Below are 25,149 nucleotides of genomic sequence, written 5' to 3'. Positions count from 1 at the left end.
TCTAAGATATTATTATCTTGGGGAATAAACAAATAAAATCTTTTATATGAGTCTGTGGAATTTCATGACATGTAAATGCTGTGTTTTTCAATGAACAGTCTCAGTTGTACCAGTAGTCTTGAAAGTAGAAGCAGAAAAGCAAACTAAATATACCGTTTCTTAACAGGGAGTGAAAGCAAATGCTGGTGACTTGAACTGAAAGCTTCAATGATTACTTTGCTTCATTGTTTACAATGAACGCAAATTTGACCAGATACTTTCAAAGTAAGACTACAGGGTACATTTGTGAGTCAGGGAAAAAAGTATTTATTTCTTTACTAAGAGGAGAAGGGAAGAAAAGAAAAAAACCAACTTTTGACAAACTACCAACATGGAATAATTTGAAATAAGTGGTTTTCACAGCACAGGAACAACCTCTCTTTCAAGCAGCTGCTGTGGAAGCCTATCATAAGGTCAATGTTACTACATTCAGAGAACATAGTAAGAGATCTCTTTCTTCTCTATCACAACTGTCAGAATGAAGGGCCAGAACTTCCACTGCAGACAAGGTTTGAGTCAGTTGATTTTGCCAACATCCATCTTTCCTTTAAACTGTGTGTCTGCCTTCTTACTCAGCTTTTTACTTTTAAATATTTGCAAAGAGTAACAGCAACTTATTCTTTAGCAACCACTGTGTTGAGATGAAAATGTCACTGTGGATCCCATTACCTCCTCTTCATCTTATTGTTCTAACTGTCTTCAACTATTGTTAAATCACAATTGTGCGTCTTCAGTGTTTCTCCAAATAAGATATCTTGAGCTACAAACCATGGAAATAAAGGTAGGCACAACTATAATTTGACTGAAATTTTTGGTTGCAGTCTGAAATAGGTATCCAGTGATCTTGCTACCTTCTGTAGGATGTTTTCCATTTGAGTAATGAGGCACTCCTAACTTTCTCAAAAGCATCCAGATATTTTCAATTTGTCCCTGTATTCATAGCAGCATCTCTTCTCCCAGCTGCTCTCTTTAATCAGGACCTTTTCTTCTGACTTGATGGAAATGTTTCCAGTCAGACATCAGAGGGTCTGACTGACCAAGACCTTTTTGGGAAGGTTGGTGTTAAGAAGCAGGATGCAGGAACAGTTCTGTTGGGCTGAAGGATATCTGTGATTTGCTTCTGAAAGACACTGTTGAAAAAAGGAGACTGAGAATGTATAATGTGAACTACTCTGTCCACACCTGCCAGAACTCCCAAGTGCTGTATTTTCCAAGAACAATTTTAAATGGGTCAAGAATTTCAGGACAAGTGCATAAGCATTATTTTGATTAACTTAAGTCACAGGGCTGTCTTGTACCTCTGTTCAGCCTCTGGGGAAACTTGGGGGTTGGCAGGTGGTGTATGACATACGTAGGTACCTGTCATCATGTAGAAACCCTGTGATAGAAACGGATTCTGCTGTTGTTCCTAAAGAGTAATGTTTTAATGCGTGACAGCATACTCCTCCTTACTGTAATTCCCTAGCACGTTCACTAAACATCTTCTGCCTTCTCTAAACAAGGTTGATGTACTGTGGATAAGTCATTAGTGCTCCACAACTGCTTCCTGGAGGTTTGTTCATCCTGAGTACTGAGTGATTCATTAGTCTGAAGGAAAACATGCATTTATTTGGCATATGTATATAGTGTGATGTGAAGAGATATGAACAGCAGGTAGCACAATTGAAGTTTCCCAGTCTACCTTTATTTGACATTTCTAAAATCCTAATACCTTAGCTTTCGGGGTTTTAAAATTAATGGGTTTTTTTCTGTGTAATAGCCTGGATTTTTACAACAGCAGATCCTTCTTGATGGACAATGTACTGATGAAATCCTTAGCTTTCTTAGTCAGACTTCTGCTGTGCATACTGACAGGCTAGCTGTCTGTAGTAGGAAGGTGATATGTAGTCTGAGTGAGTAGCAACAGGAGAAGAAATATTGTCTTATTCCACCAGTGTTTGTTGATAGCAGAAGAATGGTTTGACTCAGGCTCCAGCATGGATTATGACAGAGTGTACTCTATAGCAGGCAGTGGATCTTACACCCCTGCTGCCTCTAGTTTCCTATATTCTGACATTATCAGCTGTATGAATGTCATTTCATATGACAACAACATAAACAGCATAAAAGCAGGTAGAATCAAAACTATTCAGATGTGGTTGAAATAATTATGCTCTGACTATTCCATATTCATAAAGCTATTCAGAACAAAAATCAGATTTTTTTTTTTTAAGCTGTCCATATCTTCCTTTTTTTTTTGCATGAGAGTTTTGACATAAATAGATCTTTAATGTATTGCAATAAAATCATGTCTGCTGGTTATGCTGGTTTCGATACCACCTGCTGAATTATGGTACATGATTGACAGAGCATCTACTGATGCAGTGGAAATAATTGTTAATATATCACTCTGAAAGGTGGAAGAGCAATCAGTAATTGAAGACTGTTAGTGTATTAACAGCTTAATGTTTTACTGCAGAATTTAATGTGTTTGAATTATATTCTAGTCTGTAGCCAACCTTATAACATGCAGTAGCTTCTCTATAATGATTTCCACAGTTCAAACCTGTGTTATGTTTTCTCTAATATCTTTTTTTGATGTTTACTTAATACTACTTATATTAAAACCTGGTGAAATATTTAAAGACCATTATTTTTACCTAATCACTCACTCCTAGTACCCCAGTGATTTGTAATGCTCTTCTGAAATCTTTACTAATGTCAGTAGGTAATCAAGTTACAAGTGTGACTGTAAAGCTTTGTATCATAAGCGAATACTCAGGTTTGAGGATGTAAGCTGTGAGATCAGCATAGTGTTAAAAAATCTTTGGGGTCATTGAGAATACACTCTGGAATCATAAGATCTTATGCCATCAACTTTGTACTGATGGTGGTGAGAGGACTCTCCCTATAAAGAATAAAAGTTTTAAGGTGTGGCATAAGTTGGATTGTTGTGGACTGGAGAAGTGAATTTGCCAGGTATTCACTGCACTAAATTTAAAATTGAGTTCAAGTGTATGTACATTTTAAGGGAAATAGCTGAGTGTATTAAGAGAATGATTACAAGAGTGATGCAGAGTACACTGTCTCTTTTTTTGAAACCTCAAACTCCAGTAGAAGTTCTTCAGTTGAAAACTAAATAATAACTTGGAATATTTGCAACAGATAAGTCTTTTTTGATAACTTTTTCTTAGCATATTTCTTCACATTTGAAAGCAAAAGTATCGTTCTTTATATTTTGTGTTAAAGAACTCTTCAAAAAGAACTGTTGGTTTTCACTTAAAAAGCACATTCAGGAAAAGATGCCCTTTAATTATTTTTCTTTTGAATACAATTTAATGCAAAGGTTTTAAACTGAATGTGGACCTTTGTGTCCACTTTTACATTGTTTTCTTACCCAAATCCATTTGACATAAGTGAAAATTCTAAGTGTTGAAATAAGTGCAGAATCAAGCTGGTGGCTCAAACTACTGCAGAGTTCATTATGATAAGTCTTTCGTTAAGGTTCTCCTGCTTGAAAAGAATTTGGCTTTGACTCAGGAAAATCCTTACATCTGTATCTGTTTGCTATTATACTTTCCCTTTTTTGTAGTTGGATTTTTAATCAGCACATTTGTTTTGACCTAAATTCTATTGGTTGCAACATTTTTAATTTTCACCACCATATTTTATAAATGGAAGTATTTACATACTGGTTTTTAGAGCCAGTCTCTAGTTCACATTTCTGCCTCTGTACAGATACTGTGTACGCCACAGTAATGAGAGTAATAGGCTTAGCATCTGCAATACCTCTTCCAAATTTTCATGTAATCATAGAATTGTTTAGGTTGGAAAAGACTTCTAAGATCATTGAGTTCCAGCTGTTAACCCAGCAGTACCAAGTTCACCACTAAACCGTGTCCCTAAGTGCTGCATCTACACATCAACTGAAAACTTCCAGGGGTGGTGACTTCACTACTTCCCTGGGCAGCCCGTTCCAACACCGAATCACTGCTTCAGTGAAGAAATTTTTTCTAATGTCCAATCCAAACCTCCTCTGGTACAATTTGAGGCCATTTCCTTTGGTCCTTTCACATGTTACTTGGGAGAAGAGGCCAAGCCCCACCTGGCTACAACTTCCTTTCAGGTACTTGTAAAGAGCGATGAGGGTCCTCCTTGAGCCTCAATTTCTCCCAACTAAACAACCCCAACTCCCTCATCCCCTGCTCGCAGGACTTGTGCTCCAGACCCTTCACCAGCTCAGTTGTCCTTCTCTGAACATGCTCAAGCACCTCAATGTCTTCCTTGTAGTGAGAGGCCCAGAAATGGACAAAGGACTTGAGGTGAGACCTCACCAGTGCCAAATACAGGGGGACAGTCACTGTCCTGGGCCATGCTATTTCTGATGAAAGTCAGGATGCCATTGACCGACTTGGCCACCTGGGTATGTTCATTCTTTGTAGTTTTTGTCAACTAGGGGCACGTGTGTAGTCATAAAGACAAATCATTAAAAATCTCCAGCTCAGTAATTTACAAATTGTACTGGATTATGTGACTGTAATATGATTGCATAGGATGAGTGAACTTGAGAGTATGTTATTAGTGATGCTGTTGAAAACAAGATATTCAGGTAATTTTCTTCTTATTTATATGGGGGTTTTTAGGTTTTGACTAAGTAAGATGTTCCCTGATTAACACCACCTTATTTCCTATTTGTATGTACCTGTTTGTCGTGTCCTGGTGATTAGCTAATATCAGGACCAATTTAACTATGATTCTGTGACCAGTAGCCTTTCAGTAATTTTTTCTATTCAAGTGTAAAGGCGATATGCAATGCAAACCTGTTTCTTCTGGGAAGCTTTTTTTTTTGTGATGACCATTGTATTTAGTGCATATCTTTTAGAACTGAAACAAATAACAGACATTGTCTAGACACATTGCCAGAGGCCAAACAGTTGTGTTAAGACTGTCAATGGAAAAGGTTTATCCTCAAGTTCAAATTGAAAGATAAGAACATATTTGTGTTTTTTTCCTTACTGTGATTTCATCATTTGGAAGTCTCTTAAAAGACTTCAATGCAACTTTTGTTTACCATGTAGACCAAGTTCCAAGTACTATGAAAAGACTGCAATGCTTGTGTATGTTTGAGTAATCAGCTATAGTAGAGAACAAACAAAAGTGTATTATGAAGGGTCGAATTATTTTTTTTTTCAGACCAGTTTCTTTACAGTTGTGATTTAGCATTTTGATTTATTTGACAGCATTGAAGGTTTGTGTTAAATTGCTGCAAGTACGAAAACAAAAATATATACTGGTATAAAAAGTAGTACTAATGCTATTTAAAAAACTGAGCTGAATATTCTGAAAAAGAATAATAGTTTCTTTTGCTTTTAAACTTCATTTGATTTTGTTTGTAGCTGGCTAACTAAGACCCGCTGTATAGTGTCTTAAGGTCACAGATTCAATGGCAAGAATTTGTTCTATGTTCTATGTTTTGTTCTATGCTGGGCTGCTACGTCTCAAAGAAGCATAGGACATTGTGCAGTATATACTGTTTGGCTGTGTTCCATGACATATTTATAACTTCTTTATTGGATAGAATGATGAACTTGTATACCACATGAAGCTTGTGGTGCCACGTGTCATTTTACCTCTTTTACCAACAGGAAAACCTAGAAGTTTATAAGGCTGATAGATAATCCTGAAATAATACATAGTTCTTGTAGTTAACAATAATTGGATCGTACTTCCCATAGAGATCCTTTAAGCTAATATACAGATTGCTATTAATATTATGCTTAAGACTTAGTGACAGAGGCACTGAATTGTATTCCATAATGTATTCCTTATTTTGAGATGTATGCAAGCATTCAAATCAAATAGTTTAAATTTTAAAGGTGGATGACAGTATGATATTCACTAGATTGCTTATTGTACCAACATTAAATTACTTAAACAGAATATTGGATCATCAAAAATTGTCTGGGTTTCTTAGTTTAAAGCCAAACTTTATTGCACAGAATTATAATGAGCCATTGAGATTATAGATTAGAAGTGGGTCTGTGCAGGTTAGTACTGGCAATATTCAAAACAGTATAGTTTGTAGTAGCTGAAGCCAGTAAATTGCATGATTTAGAGGCTGTGAAAATAAATGTAAGCTGTGTGCATAGAAGACATTTGTCAATAAGAGATGTCATTGATACTTGTCTCTCATTTCATCCTGTGCCCAGGAATCTGCAGTTTGCTTTAGCTGTCCACTTTTTTCATTGAAAAGTACTAAATGAGGTACCAGTGAGACGTGTTCCTTTACTTGGATACACTGGCCAGTGTCAGAGTAGCAGCTGGGTGCCAGAAGCTTGCAAAACTCCAGGCAGTGGAGCTTGCATATTGACTGAGACCAAAAATAAAATGGGAGGAAAAAAAAGAAAGGTCTTCATGTCATGTAATGTTTCTGGCACTTGTGGAATCAGAAAAATAATGACTTTTTTTGGTGAGTGAGTATTTTAAGAGTCTATTTTTTTGTTACAGCTTAAAAAAACATAAGATTTACCAGCTGCAAAGGTTTGAGGGCTTTGTGTTGGCTTCCCCCCTCTCCCCCCCAAGATATTTCAGTTGTTGCTATAAGATCTTACGTATTCCACTGTCTTGTGCTCCTTGGGTAGTCTTACCGCTGTAGTTGTGTTATTAACCTTACAGAGTTTTCCAGAACTGATCAACCCTCTTGCTTTGTCTACTGATTGTGACACTGGAGAGTTAAGAGTAAAGCGATAACTGCTATAGTACAGTGAAGCTTCAGAAATACTTATAGACAATATGATTTAATTAGTCATCCTTTCATGAGTTTATTCTTAATATTTTCTACCCACAAACCAAGGGAAGCAAAGCTCTATATAAAGGTATATTTTATAATCAGAACGTGTTATATTTTAATTCTGTAAACTGATCAATTTCCTTCATTCTCACTAAATTTTATTAGTACAACTTTTCCACAACAACATGATTTGTTTGTAGTATCTAGTCACTAAAACCACTTAAGACATGTTAGTGTCAGGAGCACCTTAAACTCCATATGCTGAAAGCCAAAAGCAATTTTTTTAAATCATCTTTTTCTGTAATTTATTGGAAGATTTTGTTAATAAGATCTGTCAACTGGAACAGCTCATTCTGCACAGCTGATGATTTTTATAGGTTATGATCTTAATGTGAATCATAATCTCCAATCAACTGTATTTCTGACGGCAGTTATTTTATATTTAAACATTTTATTTTTATAATGCAATAGTCAAGGAAAGGACCACCACATCTACTGATAAAGCTCAGGATATTCATCTCAATTTCTGCAAATTTTTCTCTAATTTGATAGAACTACTAATTTGCTGTTCAGAGATGACTAGAAAAAGGGGCAATTTTCATTAATCTCCTCAAAAAATAAGAAAAATAAGTCTAAAAGAAAAGCTTCTGAAATTTAAAAGCCTTCTTTGCATCTGGTGGGAAAGTTTATAGACACGTTATGTTGCGTGACTTGGTTCAGATTTACTGCCTTGTTAGGGCTTGTAATTTGTACTATTGCTTTACATTTGCATTTTATGTGTTGCATAGGAAGAATGGAATTCAATAGCCATAAAAATAATTGCAGGTTATTACATAATGATGGTGCTTGTTTTATTTGTCGTGATCCACCCAGAGTATGTAGAACAAGCAATGTACTGGGACATGGATCTTGGATCTGTATTTCTTAAAACTTTTTAATTAGTTCTCCATTCCCATTTCTTCTTGAAGGAAAAGTATTTGACAAGTTGTTGAGCAAAGAATTTGATTGTAGCAATAATCTGTAAAAGTCATGAACCAGCAAATCCGTATTTGCAAATACAGAAGTGCAGAAAGCATCATGGTGGGATTTTAAGGATATTTCAGTGCTGAGCCCACAGCCCCCTTCTACTATTAGGGTTCTTCCTTAGGCTTCACATCAGGGCTTAAGTCCTACAGCAGTTCATATTTTGAGGTTTTGAAGTAAATTTTGTTTACAAAAGTGCCAGTTACTTATTGTTACAGTGACTCGGTTGATTTAGTGTTTTGGGGTTGTTTTGTTCTGGCTTTCAGGTTACTAGACTACGTCTGTCTTGTTAAGAAAGAATAGTACTAACATGCAGGTATGTCTATGAATGATTTCATATGATTATTAGTCATTCTTAGTTTGGATTCTCTGATTTGCACTGGTAACTTTTTTCTTTTAAATACACAAAATCCTTTGATGGCTGTCAGTCTAAAAAGGAGGTTTTGTTTGTTTTTCTGGTGGTTTTTTTTTAAAGATGTACTTGAAAAATAACTGTGTAGTGGAGTGTCTAATACTGCTTACTTTTATTTGGTTTCATAGGTTTAGAGGTTTAAGCCAAAAATAAAAGCTAAAAAAAGTTAAAGCTTTAATGTTGAATCAGTTAGTCGCAGCAGTAAACATTCTGAGGTTGAATGTTCCATCACTTTTATATTTGTCTAATTGATACTGACAATGTCATTAATTATAATACCATGAAACATAAAGTAAAACTATAAAATATCTAGGGTGGTCTGCCCTTTTGCTTCCACGCACAGCATTTTGTCCACCAATTGCTAACGAATAATGTGCCATATTTCCATCAAACATTTAATTTCTGTAGTAACTTCTGTTTAGGAAAGCAGTTGCTTGTTTATGTAAGGTGTATATCGGTATTTTCTGTTTTGGAAAGAGACTTTAGATGGAGAAGGAAAGACTGCCTTGTCCAACAGTGTCTCAGTGAGACAGTGAAAGAACAATAAATAAAACTTAGACCTGTTGACTCTCTATTTCTGTTTTAATGATTTAAACGTTCGTGCTAGAACTTGTACGTCTTTCATGTGCTGGGACCTGTAATCATTGCAAACATCACGTCCATGGGAGAGAGGGGGCAGTGGGGAGGAGCATTAATTTGGCTTCATTGGATGCAATTAGATGCACTCCTTAGGCCTTAACAGGTTACCAATATATCAGAACTTGGGCAAAAGATGTCTGTGAATTAAGTGTTGGTTTTGAGTTGAATAATGAACTGTCTGGAGGGCACATAATACCAATAGGAAGAACTTCTGCTAAAGGAAAATAGCTGAATAGAGTTAAACAAATAATGCTACTCCTCTTGCCATTTTTTGTCTTTTAATGATTTGCTTATTGTAGCTATATTAATAAACTGAAATGCTGAAATATAATTTTTTTAAAATGTATCTGAATGTTTTTATATATTTGGAGATATAAGATATTCAGTGATAGACAGTGTTCTACTGTAACATCTTTTCTGGGCTAGAAATATATTAGACAAATATGACTGATGTCTTGACTACAACTGATGACTGATTGATGGTATGTAAATAATCAGCTACTCATTTGCAAAACCCTGAGGACAACATGTTGGTTAACAAAGAATAAACACGCTCATTCCAAATGATTATTTTCATTGTTTAACATTTATAATGTGTGTCCTAGATAAAATCATTAATTCTATCTCATTTCACCTAGACTCATGACTTTTTTAAAGTAATAAATCTTATTTAATTTTCCTTTTACTATTGTTAAGTGATTAGATAAGCTCTTGAAATGTAGGTCAAATTAGATGCAGGTTACCATTTTGACATACATTTAGGTATTGTCTCTTTTTTTCTGCATGGGCTAGATGAAAATAGTAACTAATCATCTCACAACTTCTTATTTAATATATTGTTCACAGAAGTTGTGACATATGATAAAACACCTCTTTTAGACAGGACTTCAAGCATGCTTCAAGTGTATACAAGCTAAGTGTATACAAATTCACAGTGGAATCCTGAGGTGTGAGTAGAGAGTTTGTCCAAGGCTTTAACCACAATGGTGTTCTTCCTTTCCCCTCTCTTTCTAGAACCTTTACAATTCATCACGATTACAAAGAGCAGACATTTAGGTCCAGTTCACTTTGACACATTTTTCTTGAAGGAAAACCGGCTGTGCCTGTCAGCAGGGAGAGTTGGATGACTTCAGAGTTGCTAGAGATTTTTCTCCTAGGCCATTTTTCTACTAGTGTGGATTTTTATGTTGTGCCTCCATAATGTTCTTTACTGTTCTTGGGTGTCTTAAGGTGATTTTGAACACCTTTTAACATTTGGACAAAAACTTATATAAGATGTTATATTGACTCATGTAAGTCACCTTTTCAACTGGAAAAGTGTATGCTGCTCTTTTTCCCCCCACCGAACAATGCAGTTCAACAACAATGGCAAAACTCCCCCTTGCATTAAAAAGACCAGGTCTCAGAGTTCCAGCAATTGGTCCAAGCAATAAAAAGTATTTGGTTTCCATTTCTGAGAGGAATGAGATGCTTCCTGCATGCTGCTGGCCTCAGTGGCAATAAACTCACTGCAAGAATATAGTATTTCTCAGGATCGGGCTCTTGTTGTTATAGAACTTGCTGAAATGGAGTGTATATCTGATGATATTTGGAACTTCTATTATACTTTCTTTTAAAGTTCACACAACCAGACTGTTGTGAAAAGCTGAAAGAAAAGCACTGTAACTGTTTTATTTATTTAAAAAAAAAATTAAGAAGTCAGAAAGCAAATAAATGGCAGAGCAAAGAGCGGAGTACATGTAATCTGGCTTGCAGACTGTCTGTGTGAGAAATATTTAAACTGAAGTACAATTTTAATTTTATATTCTTGAGGCTGTGTTTCAGCTTTGTTTACACATGAAACACTTATCTTTCTAGGTAGAATGGAGTTCTTTGTGTATTCAGTTCATTTTATGCATATCATGTATTTTGACAATGTCTATAAAAGGCTGTTAAAATGGCAGTAATTTCTAGGCTTTGTTCTGTATATATATATTTATAACCTTGACTGCACAAGAACTAGTGAACAGAAGAGCAGTTTATTTTGTATTCAATATTCATTTTTTAAAGTTCTATTTTTTTTAATATGAAATAAGAAATCATTGTTGCAACTGTATTTCAAGAAAAGGAAATTAATAGGTGGGTATTACTTTTTTGGTGGAAATAAAAGACTGTGGTGTTAATAATATGATGCTTTAGGACTGCATGCTTTATGAGCTTTCCTAAAACAAAAGAAATGTTGGAATGAAATTACCAGAGAGATTATCTTGATTGCAATAGCAAATGTTTCATGAGAAGCTGTGCAACTGAATTTGTAATAAACAAGACTGGCATTTTACGATTGTGTTCTTGCAGCATCAGTTTTACTGTATGGCAGCAACTTAATAACTAGAATATTCTTTTTGTTTGTTTGTTTACCATATGTTGCCAATTCCTTCTTGAAAAGATGTGTGATCAAACTGCAGTCCCATTTACAGGCCTTCCAGCAATGATAGTATCAGATTTAGACTATACCTGTTAATCCAACTTGGAGGCATATATTATTTCTCTGACTCATCTGAGGCAACATTACACTATACAGAATTATTTTCTCTTGGCTTCTTTATTTATGAATTTTGTGAATATAACTGGATAAATTTATCTGTCCTGGAAAAATGGTGTAGAAACTTATATGCAATTGTCAAAATGTTATTACTGTTATCGGAAGGTAAGTAACTGTGGTAACTGTGGATGAATAAACAGTATATTAATATAGTGCTTCAATACTAAATATAAAAGAAAGTGTAGCACAAAAAAGATGATTTAATAGAAAAGAACTGAGAGTCACTGGAAGCCTAGTAAGAAGAGAAGATCCTTGTAAGATTGAAAAAAATGTAGTCTATTAGTTTTGGAAGGATGAATTCCTGGGAAACTTGGAAAACTGTAATAGTGATCTGTATAAATGGGATTTAAAGAAAGAAAATAATTAATTTTACTAAGCAGTTCATCAAGACAGAAAGTGTGTGCTTAGTAGGACTCCTCTTCTGGAGCAGTTTTCTGGCACACATGGATGTAGGTGTTAAGTAAAACAACCAGATTCGTGAGCAGTAGAAATAGTGAAGCTTCATTTTGTACAGGTTTAATCTCTCTTCTTGAATCTCTATGCTATTCCATTTTTTGCTCCCATGTGTTCCGCGTAGCAGTTTATCAAATGAGAAGATGAGACATGTTTTCATTTGTTGGCCCCTCAGTTGCTGCTGTTCATAGCAAACTCAATTTACCAGTCACAGTATTTGGTGGAGTAATCAGTTGTGTCTCTCCTCTACCGGACTGCTGATGATCATAGGGCTTCTGTGAACTTAATTATCTTTCACAAGTAAAGACAGGATAGGGAAAGGAGGGAAGAGAGTGGGGAGGCATCTGAAAAGGGTGCTTATGTATGCGCTGAACGTGAAACCAAATTGAAAGGGAGAAAAATTATTACAATGTGTGTACATTAGAATGAAAAACTTGCTGGCATTCAAAGCCTTTTCATCATCCAAAAAGTTTTAGAACAATTTTGCTTAAGTGGGATGAATACTCAAGTAGAATATTTACACTTGGTTAGCACCAAGACATTTGGTTGAATTTGTTTGTAAACTCCTTCCTGCAACCTAATCCTCTTTCAGTGTTGTTTAAATCAATTTGGGAATGCCCATCTAAGGGATTATACAGTTTAAAAATAAATCTTTAGTCAAGTGATCAGTGCAGGAACATTTGTGGTAGGTCACAGTGCAGCTGGTTTTCTTCTTCCTCCACTGAGATGATTATCACTGTTACTGTGAAGGAAATCTCTCCCTTTAATGTAAGCTAAGATGATCAGTAGTAAGTTTTCAATATGAAGACTGTTAACTGCTCATTTAGTATGCAAAAGCTATTTTGGGATTGGACAGAAAAAACAAGAGTCTGAATTTGCAGAGAAAGATGAATAATCTCGGCATTACCATATTAAGTCAATTTTGGAAGGTACTTCCAATTAAGATATTTACAGCTGTACAAAACGCATTAGTGTGCTTTTTGAATCACAGAGAAAGAGTGGAAACAAGTCTTATCTCTTCATCTTTGTGTTCTAATCTTGTGTTCTTTGAAAAATACAATGAAAAAGATTCTTCTTGAGATTAATACTTTGGAAGCTTACTGCATGTAAACTTTTGAAAACACTAGTTTGAAACTCTGGCAGTATTGTCTCCAGATATTTACCTGTTTCTCCTGAGCATGAGCGCGTTCAGGTCCTTCAAAACTATTATTACATGGAAAAGAAAGTATTTGGAAACGCTCGATTTACTATTTTTAAGTAAACTATTAGTTTAGGACTATTTACGCCTTTTTTTTTTTTTTTTGCAACCATTAATTACAAGCCAGCTTCTAACACAATGAAAGCTAGACAAATACAGAACAAAGCATTTATTAATGCTGATTGAGAAGGGAATATTTGAAAATTGACAAAAATACCTTGACAGTGTCCTGTTAAGTAACCATCTGCAAATATATTAATTCCATTATTTTAATGGACTCCTTTCTTGATTAATCAATGACCTTATTCTCTTAAGCATATCTGTCAGGACATGTCTTCCTAACAAATCTATTCAGCCTGGAGCATGTAAAGCATCATCCTCATCTTCAAACTGTGTTAAGTCAAGAAAATGTTGTGGTAATGTGGGCATCGCTTGTCCAAGAACATTAAGTACCCTGATCAGGATCTTTTTAACCATAAAAGGATGTGTGTTATGCTTTCTTGTTTGGTATAAGTTGGAACAGAGTGAAAAAAAATACAGAGGGAATTTTTATTACAGAGAAATATTTCCCTAATTCCCTCCAAATAGCACATGAAGGAATATTGTGTCTGAAAAAAAGATTTTGTTGGCAGGGGAAGAAGTAGTCTGAACTACATTGTTAATGATGAATGTTTTAGCTTTGATGAATATTGGATTTAAAATTCAAATTTTTCTAAGAACAGAAACATAAAAAGTTAATTTTTAGACATCTACTTATTTTTCTTCTATTTGTGTAAATCTTTCTCTGCATACTGGGCCTAATTCCCCCGCCATACCTAGAGACTATTATCACTTGCAGTTTTTTAGAAGCTTGCCTGTAAAATAAAGTAAATGAACTTGATACTGTGTGTGTTCCAGGAATTAGCATATGAAGAGAAGAGAGGTCTTCAGAGCAGTTCTATCCTGGTAGTGTACAAATGTGATTGTTAGCAAAATGTTTATTTATTGCTCTTCAATATGTTTTGTATTTCTTTCAAGAAAGATGGCAAATTCCTGGGCATTGATATTTGTGGTGGAAAAATGTTACATTTTATTTTATGATTGTGAAATCATAAAAGAAGTTCAAAAGTGAACACCACTCTTTTTCAATTTGCATTCCATTTTTAACAGTACATTTCCTTTTCAAGTTTAGCATTAATACCAAAATTCTTAATCTCAACCTCACCTTTAAGTGACCAAAATTGTTGAACATAATAAGAGAACAGTATGGGCCCTTTGTGCTCTTTTGTTTCCATGGGTGATGCACAGATAGGTATATTACACATAAGCGTGCAACACATGTTATTCTCTGTAAAGAGAAAACATACCAATATCTTTAAAGCCACTGTTGCAGAGTGAGCATCAGAGTCTTCTCTTTCCTTATCTCATGGTGAGGTATCAACATGAAGGATTGGGAAACACAAATATTATATTCTGTTTTGGTTTCCACTGAGGTTCTTAAATAGGTTCGATTTGATGAGGAGAGAGCAAGTCACGTAATCTCTTGAGTTTTCATATGTAAAATGAGGGGGAAATATTTAAAACTTATTAGTGGATACAGTTCCAAATTGATACGATGTTTTGATTTTTTATTGCAGTTTTAAATTTGTTTCCTTAACAAATTATTGGTTGTACAGCTATTCCAGGGATTTGAGGGCATTTACATGCTGAAAAGCAGGTAGACAACTTTTCGATAAGTGTGCTTGTGCTTAATGTGTGCTTTTAATTTCAGAGCAGTAAAAGGATTCATTTTCCTTGTTTGTCTTTTTTTATTATTATTTTCTGTAAAGGATTAGGGCAACGAGAATGAAGTTCACTTCTTTCTGTTGTGTTTTTCCTACAGTGTGTTTTGTAGAAAGTTAGATGTGTTGCAAATATGGGATGTATAACATAGATTTTAATCAATAAAATAACACCTATAGAGCAATGCATTTATAGAGAATTACACAGTATGGAATATATATTGCCATATAACTTTTTGGAATGATGATGTGGCTTCACTAAATCTTGCTTCTCAGTTTTTTTTACACAAATACTAAAAATAATAGTACAATTAACCAGAGTAACTGATTATTCAGTAATGAGAATGAAGTCATTTGGAAACAAGGAAGCACTGATATACCCAACTACCATAAAAAAGAATTGATTTCTAGCTTTAAACCAAAGTTTTGGCTGGAGTGAAGAACAAGTGTGTACCTCATGCTTGGTGGGTTTTCTTCCCTGTTTTGTAAAGAAATTCATTACACTTCATATTGTAGGAAAGGACTAGCTAGTAGTTTCACTTCCCCGTGCTTGTGTTAGAAAAAATAAGAGGTTTATGATGCTGGAAAGTGATCAAGGCAAGAAGTATTATGTCTCCTGTTGTGAAAAAAGTTGTGTTCATTTTTTTTTAAAACAAATATTTCAGATATCTTTATAGAAAGGTTGGTCTAATTGACCCAATGGGTACAGTTTGGACCAGTTAAGAGACTGTGTTTTTTATTCCGTGAGGTGGACTCTACCCTCATTGAGGTCAATAGGATCATGATCACAGAACTACATTCATAAACACAGATTTTCAAACAATCTGAAATGTGAAGGGTAATTATATGGCATTATGTATAAAGGCCTCTTTATGTTATGTCCTTGTTCTATGTTTCAGAGGGATAAATATATACAAGAATTGTAGGTGTGTCAAAGCAGCAAAACTGGTTCAGGCAGGTGAAAGCATTTGAAGTGGTGTCTTTTGCACCATTAATAGTTTTGAGTTTGTCTCAATATTTCTGCATCAATATTATGAATCCTGTTTTCAGAGATTTATTATTCCTATAAAAGCATCAGGCTGAAATTCAGCTCGTCAGATGAATTATTCTTTCATTCATTTACTATTAAAAGAATTCTATGGTGTCAGTGATAGCTGTCTGATACTGGAAATGCTTCTGCAAGTTGAAATTTTTTCTTGTTCACAAAGATGGTGGTAGTTAAAGGAATTGAGATTAATGGGTTTCCTTTCTGCAGCATTGATGGAGAACTTTGCAATCAGAATCTAACAGTTTAGAAATATGGACTTAAGCCCTGTAACACCACTGATAAGATATATTAATCTCCACATTTTAAAACTGGGAAGTGGGTGTATGATGTTTTGCAAGAGTCATGTAGTGACAGACCAGAAATAGATTCCAGTAGTTATGATTTTTAAGCCATGGAGTATCAAATACAATAATTGCTTCATCTGCTAATTTAGTTGTGGTTGTCAACCTAAATCTAGTATGATATTTATTAATAGGTGAGTACAAGCTGTTCCATGTGCTAATCTTTGTCCATTTGAGTATTTGTTTATCATGGTTGAACTTTATGCAATTTAGGGAGCTGTCATTCAGTAGATGTTTTTAAGTCTTCATGTAATATCCTTTGATACAGCAGTGTTGGAGGTAGAGAGGAAATGAGCAATTTTATTAATTTCAAACAAACTGAAAAGGTTATAAGTGATTGTTTTAAACATTTTTAGCTTTAGTCATAGGTTATCTTTTAAATACTGTTCTAATCTGTTTTAAGTAATAGTTGCAATTGCTACTAGCAACTTAAAGGGGCTTGTATTTATGAATTTAAGATTACAGATATTTTGAATGATAAGTACTTTGCAAATGCTTATGTGCTGCTTTATTTAAACTATTTGATGTCAGTTCAATATGTCAAAAGGAAGCAGAAGACAGTGGAAATTATGTTCTACTCTGTGTGAACAACGGCATGCATCAAATTCATTTAGCATGAAATAGGCTTTCAGTGGTGCGACTTCGGTGTCATTCTCTTCCTGCCTTCATTGGTAAGGGAGCATTCAGGTCTTTAGATGTAAATGGCAGCTCAAGGTGTTGAGGTATCAGGTTGATCAAAGCAAACCTGAGTAGAGGAATGGGCTCGGTTCTTTCTGTCTTCTTCTGGCTGCCCTATGCATAATCCAGAACTCTATGAAAGAAACTTATTGATGAAATTTTATGATGATACCGACATGATTCAGTACACAAGCATTGGTATTCCCAGTGCTGAGCTGCCTGTTGCCAGTGTCTGGATTGCTGATATCTTCAGTGTCACTTCAGCAAAACCTGTCATTATTTAGCCAAGTTTTCTCAACACAGAGCTCAACCCTTAGCACTAGAGGTCTGGTTGGTTAGTGCCACAGTATTTCTTGCTATTCTAAAGACAGTGGCTTTCATCTTCTTCCTTACCTGCTCTGAATTGTGCTGGAACCTACTAAACCCCCAATACATCAATGAGAACAAAACCTTCCTTATGTGAAATTTATTTAATTAATCTGAGTGAAAAGCATAATAAATGAGGTGTCTTGACTTTCAGAAGCAGTATTGGAAGGTATCTTAATCATGTCTACAATATTCTTGGCAAAGTCCTTGGAATTTTCTATATGCCTGGAGAAGCTCTATGTTGTCTAAGATCTGTTTATCTTCTGATTGTAGACTCAGTGCTGTCTTTCAGACAGAGAACACCATAGGTCCCAACGCACATCAGTCTTACTCATGGCTAACTTACTGTTGGTAGTGGTGTCAGAAGTTTGTTACCTTTCTTGTTGAGTTTTGTTTTCTTTAATAATTGATGAGGGTAACTTAGTTTTCTCAATATCACAGCTGGGTACCTTCAGATCACATTTCGTTACTTTTTCAGGTGCTGAAATATGGAAGATCCTTAACTTTCCTTGTTTAAAAAAACCCAGAAGTTAGGTGTTGAGAAAATATGAAGGCAGACAGAAGTTTTTCACTGATTCAAAATATATGAAGTGACATAATTTATAATTAAGGTGAAATTAAACATCAGTATTTACTCTGTGTCTGATATCCACTAACAAAGATTTTGTCAAAGTTGGCAAATATCTACTAAACTTCTTCATTAGAATAATGTTGCACATCAGTTGTGGTGAGGACTGTAATGTCCTAAATTTATCTAATTAAATCCAACTTTAAGTGGGAATTAGCGCAAAGATATATATTCAGAAACTGCCTAAGGCTCATAAAAAGGTAGTTGAGTGAGCAGACATCAGGTAACTACAACAGTGCTTAAGGTTGCTCTGGTTGCTGCAACTAGGTTTGTGCCAGCACTTGTTTGAAGCTCAAGTTTTTCATTCCATTACCTAAGTTCCCTGTAGAATTACAGCCAAGAAAAAGGATCTCCTATTGGACTTGGCATTAACAAATAATTTTACTATGTTAGATTAAAGAACAGTGTTTAAGTCACTGGGAATGTACATATTCTTCTAAGGATTAAACCTTTTCCTAGCTGATGTAGTTGATCATGAGCATCACAGAATAAATGAAAAACAGCTGAAATATTGAAATGTTGAAAAATACTTGAAAAGTCAGTGCGCTATATGACTGGTCTACCACGTTATGACAATAAGCTGTAGTCCCATTTATTGTCATATATGCATTTTGCCTTTGAAAACACAGAGGAAGAGTGGCATCACTTTGTATTTTGTATGAAATTGATGGAAAATTCAAGGAATATAACTAGAAATGAGCTTCTGTACCATGAAGACTCAGCAGAGTATTTCCTCTTATTTTGCCTGTTTCAAAATCTAATCTGATACAGCATCTCTGATCTTCAAAGGAAACACGTTTCTATATTCTTGCCAATTAGTCCACCAGTGCTTTTTGTGTAGTCAAGTTAGCAGGTCACAAAGTATGGGGATTTAGAGAATCACAGAATATCCTGAGTTGGAAGGGACCCACAAGGATCATCAAGTTCAACTCCTGGCCCTGCACAGGACCATCCCCAAGAGTCACACCCTGTGCCTGAGAGTATTGTCCAAATGCTTCTTGAACTCTGTCAGACTTAGTGCTGTGACCACTTCCATGGGGAACCTTTTCCAGTGAAAGAGAAAGGTCCCTTCATGTAAGCATAGTGAAACAAAGTGTTTCTCAGAATTGAAGAAAAGATTGTATTATTCGTGTTAACGAACAGTGCACCGAAACATTTTATTTGAACTGAAACAAAGGGACAATTGTTGAGTCTGTGAAATATTATATGAGGTGTAGCACTTTTGCTATGGTCTGGTAGTGAATGTTCTAAGTGTGTGGATCATCACCAGCATGAGTAGGTTTTAAATAAAGTTTTCAGCCGTATCATCTTCATTTTATTCATCAAGCAGTAAGAGCTCATCCGCTTTGTTCAAGGAGTACATTATGAACTGATGAGCACTAGAAGTGTCTGTGCCCACTCTGCATTTCTTATTTCTCCTTCCCCTAACAGATGTCCAGTTTTTCTATTTTCAAAAATAATTTCAATCAAGGAAGAGTAATCTAAATTCTGATCTCTCTCACATCAGGAGTTTTTACAGGCTTACCTCCTGTTTTGTTTTTCGTCTTTCTATTAATCAAGGCAACATTTTCTCTTAAACTGTTTTCTCAGAAAGTGGATAGATGACTCTGTCTGAGGAGCTACATGAACAACAGTCATTTCACCATTGGTCTTGAGCCTCCACTTTTTAGGCTAATCAAACTTTAAGTACAGCATATCATGGACTTGCTGCAAATATCTATCATAGGCATCTCAGCCATCTATCTGCCTGTTCAGCAACATAGACTTCCATTTTTCCTTCTCCAGAATGGCTTTTCAATTGGAAATAACTTCTAGAAAGAATGGAGTACTGCTGACATCCTCTGAACACATTTCCATGAAGGAATTCTTTATGCATTTTTGCATCAGGGGTTTCTCTACTGTATTTCAGATAAACCATGTTTTTCATTTAGCTGTAGTTTTAACTCAGTTTCCTAAGGAAATGTGGCATCAGTGATTATATTGTCTGAGTGTGTCTGTTCTGTTCTCTCTTTTTTTCAAATAACTGTATCTCACAAATAAGTGTGTTCCACAGTGAAACTGGCTATGACAAAAAATGCCCTTCAATTAATTCCTTTTCTTGTTCTAAGATAATTTTTTGTGAGAGCTATAAAAAATAAGTCAGTTAGAATACAAAGCAAACAATATTAGGAAAAAACCCTGGGATGTTTAATTTTGTTTCTGGACTTTCCTGGTATCTTTATACATCTGCCTTCCAGATAGTTAAGACTTATAAAAGGGACTGTTCCTCTTTTAACAACAGAGCATCAAGCATGTGGTTGCCACAAACCCAGTTATTACAGTGAAACTAATAATTATAGTAATCTTGTGAAGATTAAAGTTTTAATGTAAAGCATCTTGGAAACAATTTCATAGATACAAAAATACCTGCAGAGAGTATCTCTTAATATGGGAACACTATCCTTGATTAATGCAGTGGGGTTTAAACTGATCTCAGAATGAATGAAATGAAAGTTTTGGGGGAAGAAAAGAGATACAAATCTGCAGGTCCTAACTCATCCTAGTGGAGAAGGATATCTGTTCTATGTTTATTAAAAACAACCAACCAACCACTTATATCATAAGAACATCTGTTTGGACATAGGGTACCCTTAAGAGGAACTAGTGTCAAGTAAGTGCCGTTGTCCTGAATGAAAACCAACATGGATGTTTGAGTAACCAGCTTGTATTTTGGGCTGAAAGGGCTGAAACATTTGAAACATCTGTTTCAAGAAATATGGCATATGCCATGGAAATAAAATAATATATTAAAAAAGCAACCCCCAAACCAAACAAAAAACTTTAAGAAGTCCTTCAGTTAGTTTAAGATTGTGAGGAATTGAATGTGGAGGAAGACAAAAGGAAATGGCACAATTTGATTAGGGAGGAAAAGGAAAATATTGAAAATTTCTTTTTATGTGTGTATACATATTGCCATTGATAACATTAGGAGAGTGTTAAAACCCAGCGAAGTACTTTCAGAAGCAGACCTGCTGGAAAACTCTGAAGACTCCAGAAGTTTTCATACTGGTTGACATAGACTGTAGGGGCTAAAAAGCATGTGTTCACAGGAAACCAAGACAGTCATTATTTCCGAAGAATATTTAACAATTTCTATTTAATATTGCTCACAGAGTCTGGGGACCACTCAAGAGAAATCAAGGCTTGGTCGAGACAGTGCTTTCTGGAGATTGCTGTAGTGCCAAGTATAAGTAGAAGGAGTAACTTCTATTGCAGATCGAGCAGTTAACGACGCTGCCTGGAGAGGGAAAACTCTTGAGTTTCATAGTTAATGGGAAGTTTGTGTTCATGACGTGACTAACTGTCTGGGCTGAAAGGTCAAAACTTGGCAAGACTGCAGTGTGAATCCCAAATGAAGCAGCAAAAAATTGAGAGAATGGAAGGATCTTCACTTCTGTTTCATTTGAGCTAATTACTGCAGTGACCATCTGGTAACTAGAGCATAAGTTCTGTTAAAAGAACCTGTACGTGTACATATGCATAGGTGCACCTGTATATGTCAACCATGGCTATGTCTGAAGAGCTTATCATTGCGAAGATAACATAGTGCAAAGGAAGGTAAAGATTAATAAATTGTTATATCTTCTCTTGAAATACTGTTCTTGAACATACTCAACTGTGGGACACTTCATCGGTTGCAGTCAGTGCTATTTCTTGAATTGTTTGAAAACAGTGTAAGCAAAATACGGTAATTTTTACTGTAGCAAACAGCTACACCTTTGAAAGAACTATCCAGCAAAACTAAAAATGAGAGTCCATTCCCAGTGTATCTAACTCTGTGAAACTGTATTTAGATTGTAGAATGAAACTACTGTGAGTAGAAGTTGTATTTCTAGATAGACTGATTTGTTTTCCAGGATTAACTATTTTCAGAGATGCTAGGATTACAGTGACTTTTATTGGATTTCAAGTCTAGGTAAGTATTGGACGTAACCATAAATTTAGAGCAGTTTTTGAAGCAAGTCATTAAATTGATTATTTGTCCTTGCTTTTACAAGTGTAAGCGAAAATGCAGATAGATTTATTTGAAGAAGTTAAATCTATTAAAATTTTCACTGAAACATGAGTAGTTATATTGCTGATGAACTGCACACAACAGAAACATATGGCTATCACTTTGCTAGCAGAATTTTTTGATTAATCCTATGGATATATAGACTGCAGAACTATAGAGTTGATACAAAGGAAGATCCATTCTTTGCATAGCTGTAAAATAAAAGTAAGATGTTGTTAGATTTCTGTATTGATACCTAATGGTTCCTTTTATTGTGATGACAAAATATTCACCTGCTTCATGGATACCTCCTAATTTTTTATTATTTTTTTTTTTAATGCACAGTCTATCACAGTCTATTTCTATTACTACACTCACAGTTTTTAAGTTTTCTTGTTCCCTAATAGTTTACAAGATCTCACATTGGAGCTCATTCTGGGATTCCAGATGTGATGTTGTATGCTGTTTCAATTATGACTCTGATGAGTGACTGACTTGTTGTAGATCCTAAAAGGAACATATTACTACTAGTTAGTGGGGTTTTTTTAATGTATTCAGTCTTATTTAGAGTAGACTTTTACACTACTTTGTCTCATAGCTAAAACTTGTGTTTCTCAACCTGTTTATTTGAAGCTAGAGGTGATACCTAGCTTAAAATATTTTCCTTGCATTCTATAGTACATTTCTCTATTTTCAAACATGTAAAAATTGATGTACTGGGTGGTTGTGAGGGTTGGGGCAGAATGTGCTTGTAGATGGTTTTCTTTTGTGACTACTGTGAAGGTTTTCTTTTGTGACTGCTTTTGTGACTTTTGCGACTACAAAATGAAAAGGGTGTGCCAAAATGTCTTAATGTTTGGAACACAGCAAGATAGAATAGGCTTCTAGCTTTTACTTGTAAAAGTAAAAGATGATATTTCCAGATAAATGCCATAAGATTAAAAAAAAAGAGGAATTTTGCACAAGATATCGATACTTTAGAATTTTACATAGACTTGCAAAAATCAAGTTGCTGATGGTAGCAGGATTAATTAGAAAAACTGACCTGAATTTGGCAATTTTAGAAAATTCCCAGAATGTGTGTGACTTGAATCTTCCCTCTCCCTTGATCCTTAAAATGCTGTTGACTGCAGTTTTGTCACTGATAAACAGAACTGTTTTCCAAGTGGCTTCTTAGTAGAAAAGACTCTATGGTTACAGTCTTACAGTTTAACAATGTACATGGGAATTTAAATATTATTTAACATTATCTGTTTAATCTCTTTTTTTACAATGACATCTTAAGTATTGGCTTCTCTGGTTTTTGGCTGAAGTTACTTTGGTTTTCTTATGCTATTTTGAAAGGACTTCCAAATTTGCACTTTATTAAGCTCTCCTTAAAATTCTTAATATTTTGTCCCCAAATAAGTGTCGTAGTGGGCCACACTATAGGTTTACATACACAACACAAATAAAGGACTACATTATTTTGAAACTGATGCCTGTAGGGGAATTGGGGTTCATGAAGAAGTGGGAAGTAGAGTTACCGTTGTCTATCAGTCCCCTATGAAACCTTAACTGTTCATAACTGCAGAAACTCAGTGAATAACCTTCCAGCAAATCCCATCAGTTGTAAAGTTTGAACATCAAATTTGCATTATTTCAGAAAACTTCTGAAAAGAATGTAATCAATTTCTTAAATTCAGGGGTTTAAAGATAAGAAAAAAAAGTAAAATGCAACAATTAAATGCTCTCTCCTACAGGACAGGGTAAGAAACTTCCAGTTCAAACTCCATTGTGATGATCCAAGTCTTGCTTGTGTGTGATGAGATCACCCACCTTGGCAAACAATACAGTGCTCAGTTTTATGGTCAGAAAGCTAAATATCTGGCCAAGAACAGAGGATATTCTGCCCTGTTGATTTGTGCATGCTGGGATGCTGTACTGAAGCTGTTGAGCATATGCAAAGGTTTTGGGGCCTTGTGACAACGTTGGAACTTGTATCGCCTTTACAGAAAATTATCCCTGAACCTTGGAACAGGTATTATGAGAAAGTGTGAGGAAAAACTTCAAAAATTCAAGGGTGGTATGTTAGTGACCTTTGAACCTTAATCTTTTGCATCAAAACACAACTCCAGACACCGTAAGAGTTTAACTGTACTTCTTCAAATTCTTTATCCTGAGTTGATGATGGATGCACTGATGGAACAGATAGGGGGAAAGACCTGGTGATCTTTTCTGAGTCAGTAATCAGGGAAATGTCAGTGATGGAGTCAGTCTTTCATCTGGAAATACATGATGTATTATTCTAGCAACCACAATTTTAATTCAGTGGGACTACATCTGAGCTGGACACCCCATGTTTCAGGCACTGTCTTGGGCAAGGTAAACAACAACAGATGAGTCAACCTTAACCCAAGCAGTATGCTGAAGTACAAGGGTCACTGTCTCACACTCTAAGTTCCAAAGACCTCTCTGACACAGACTGTCACAGAATGTGACTTTTTTTATTATATATAGAACAGAGACTACACCTGTGAATTCTTCCTCACATTATGCACCTGATTTACATACCAGTACAGATGTGAATCCTGAAAGACCACTGTCACAACCATTTTTACCTGTTTAAGCTTTTATCACTCATTACAGTGTCCTGCTTATAACCTGTATCAGGATCCACCTTCACAGAAATGCAAGAGAAAAACTGTGTTTCTCTTCTTACTGCAGAAGTTTTATTTTTATTACAGTAATGTGCTATTACTCTTTGAGACATCTTATGTGCACACCAAGAACGTAGTTTGTTGGAAAGATGAATGTTTGTAAATAAGGCTCAAGGGGACAGGATGCTCTGACTTCCATATTCTTTGTCCAAAAAAGAGAATGCCCCACACAGACATACACTCTCATTTTAAGATCCTGTAGATCTTAAACCTTAGATCTAAATGTAATAACGAGGCAAGGGGATAATAGAATTCTTTGGAAAAGAAATACAAATATTATACCCTTGACACAGGAATGCAGAATAACAGTTTGTGCATCAAAGGTCCTGTGGACTTTGATAAGAAACATTCTTGTTATTTTCAGGAAGCAGCAATTGACAAAGCAGCTCATATAGTTAATACTTCTAATACTGACACTTTCTTTTAAAACAAAATGTTTCATATTTTTAAATTAGGTCAGCAGAGCTAAACTGTAGTGGTGA

At 35.2% G+C, this 25,149-nt stretch overlaps 1 protein-coding gene across 3 annotated transcripts in view; it reads left to right on the top strand.

Annotated features, from left to right (window-relative positions):
• The window catches only part of BABAM2 (BRISC and BRCA1 A complex member 2), a 168,913-nt gene that overhangs the window by 55,977 nt on the left and 87,787 nt on the right, over positions 1-25,149 (top strand). The window lies entirely within an intron of this gene.

This window comes from Corapipo altera, unplaced genomic scaffold, assembly GCF_003945725.1.
Source record: "Corapipo altera isolate COAL_440 unplaced genomic scaffold, ASM394572v1 48b, whole genome shotgun sequence".
NCBI classification, from domain to species: domain Eukaryota; kingdom Metazoa; phylum Chordata; class Aves; order Passeriformes; family Pipridae; genus Corapipo; species Corapipo altera.
This window is presented reverse-complemented; position numbering and strand designations above follow the sequence as displayed.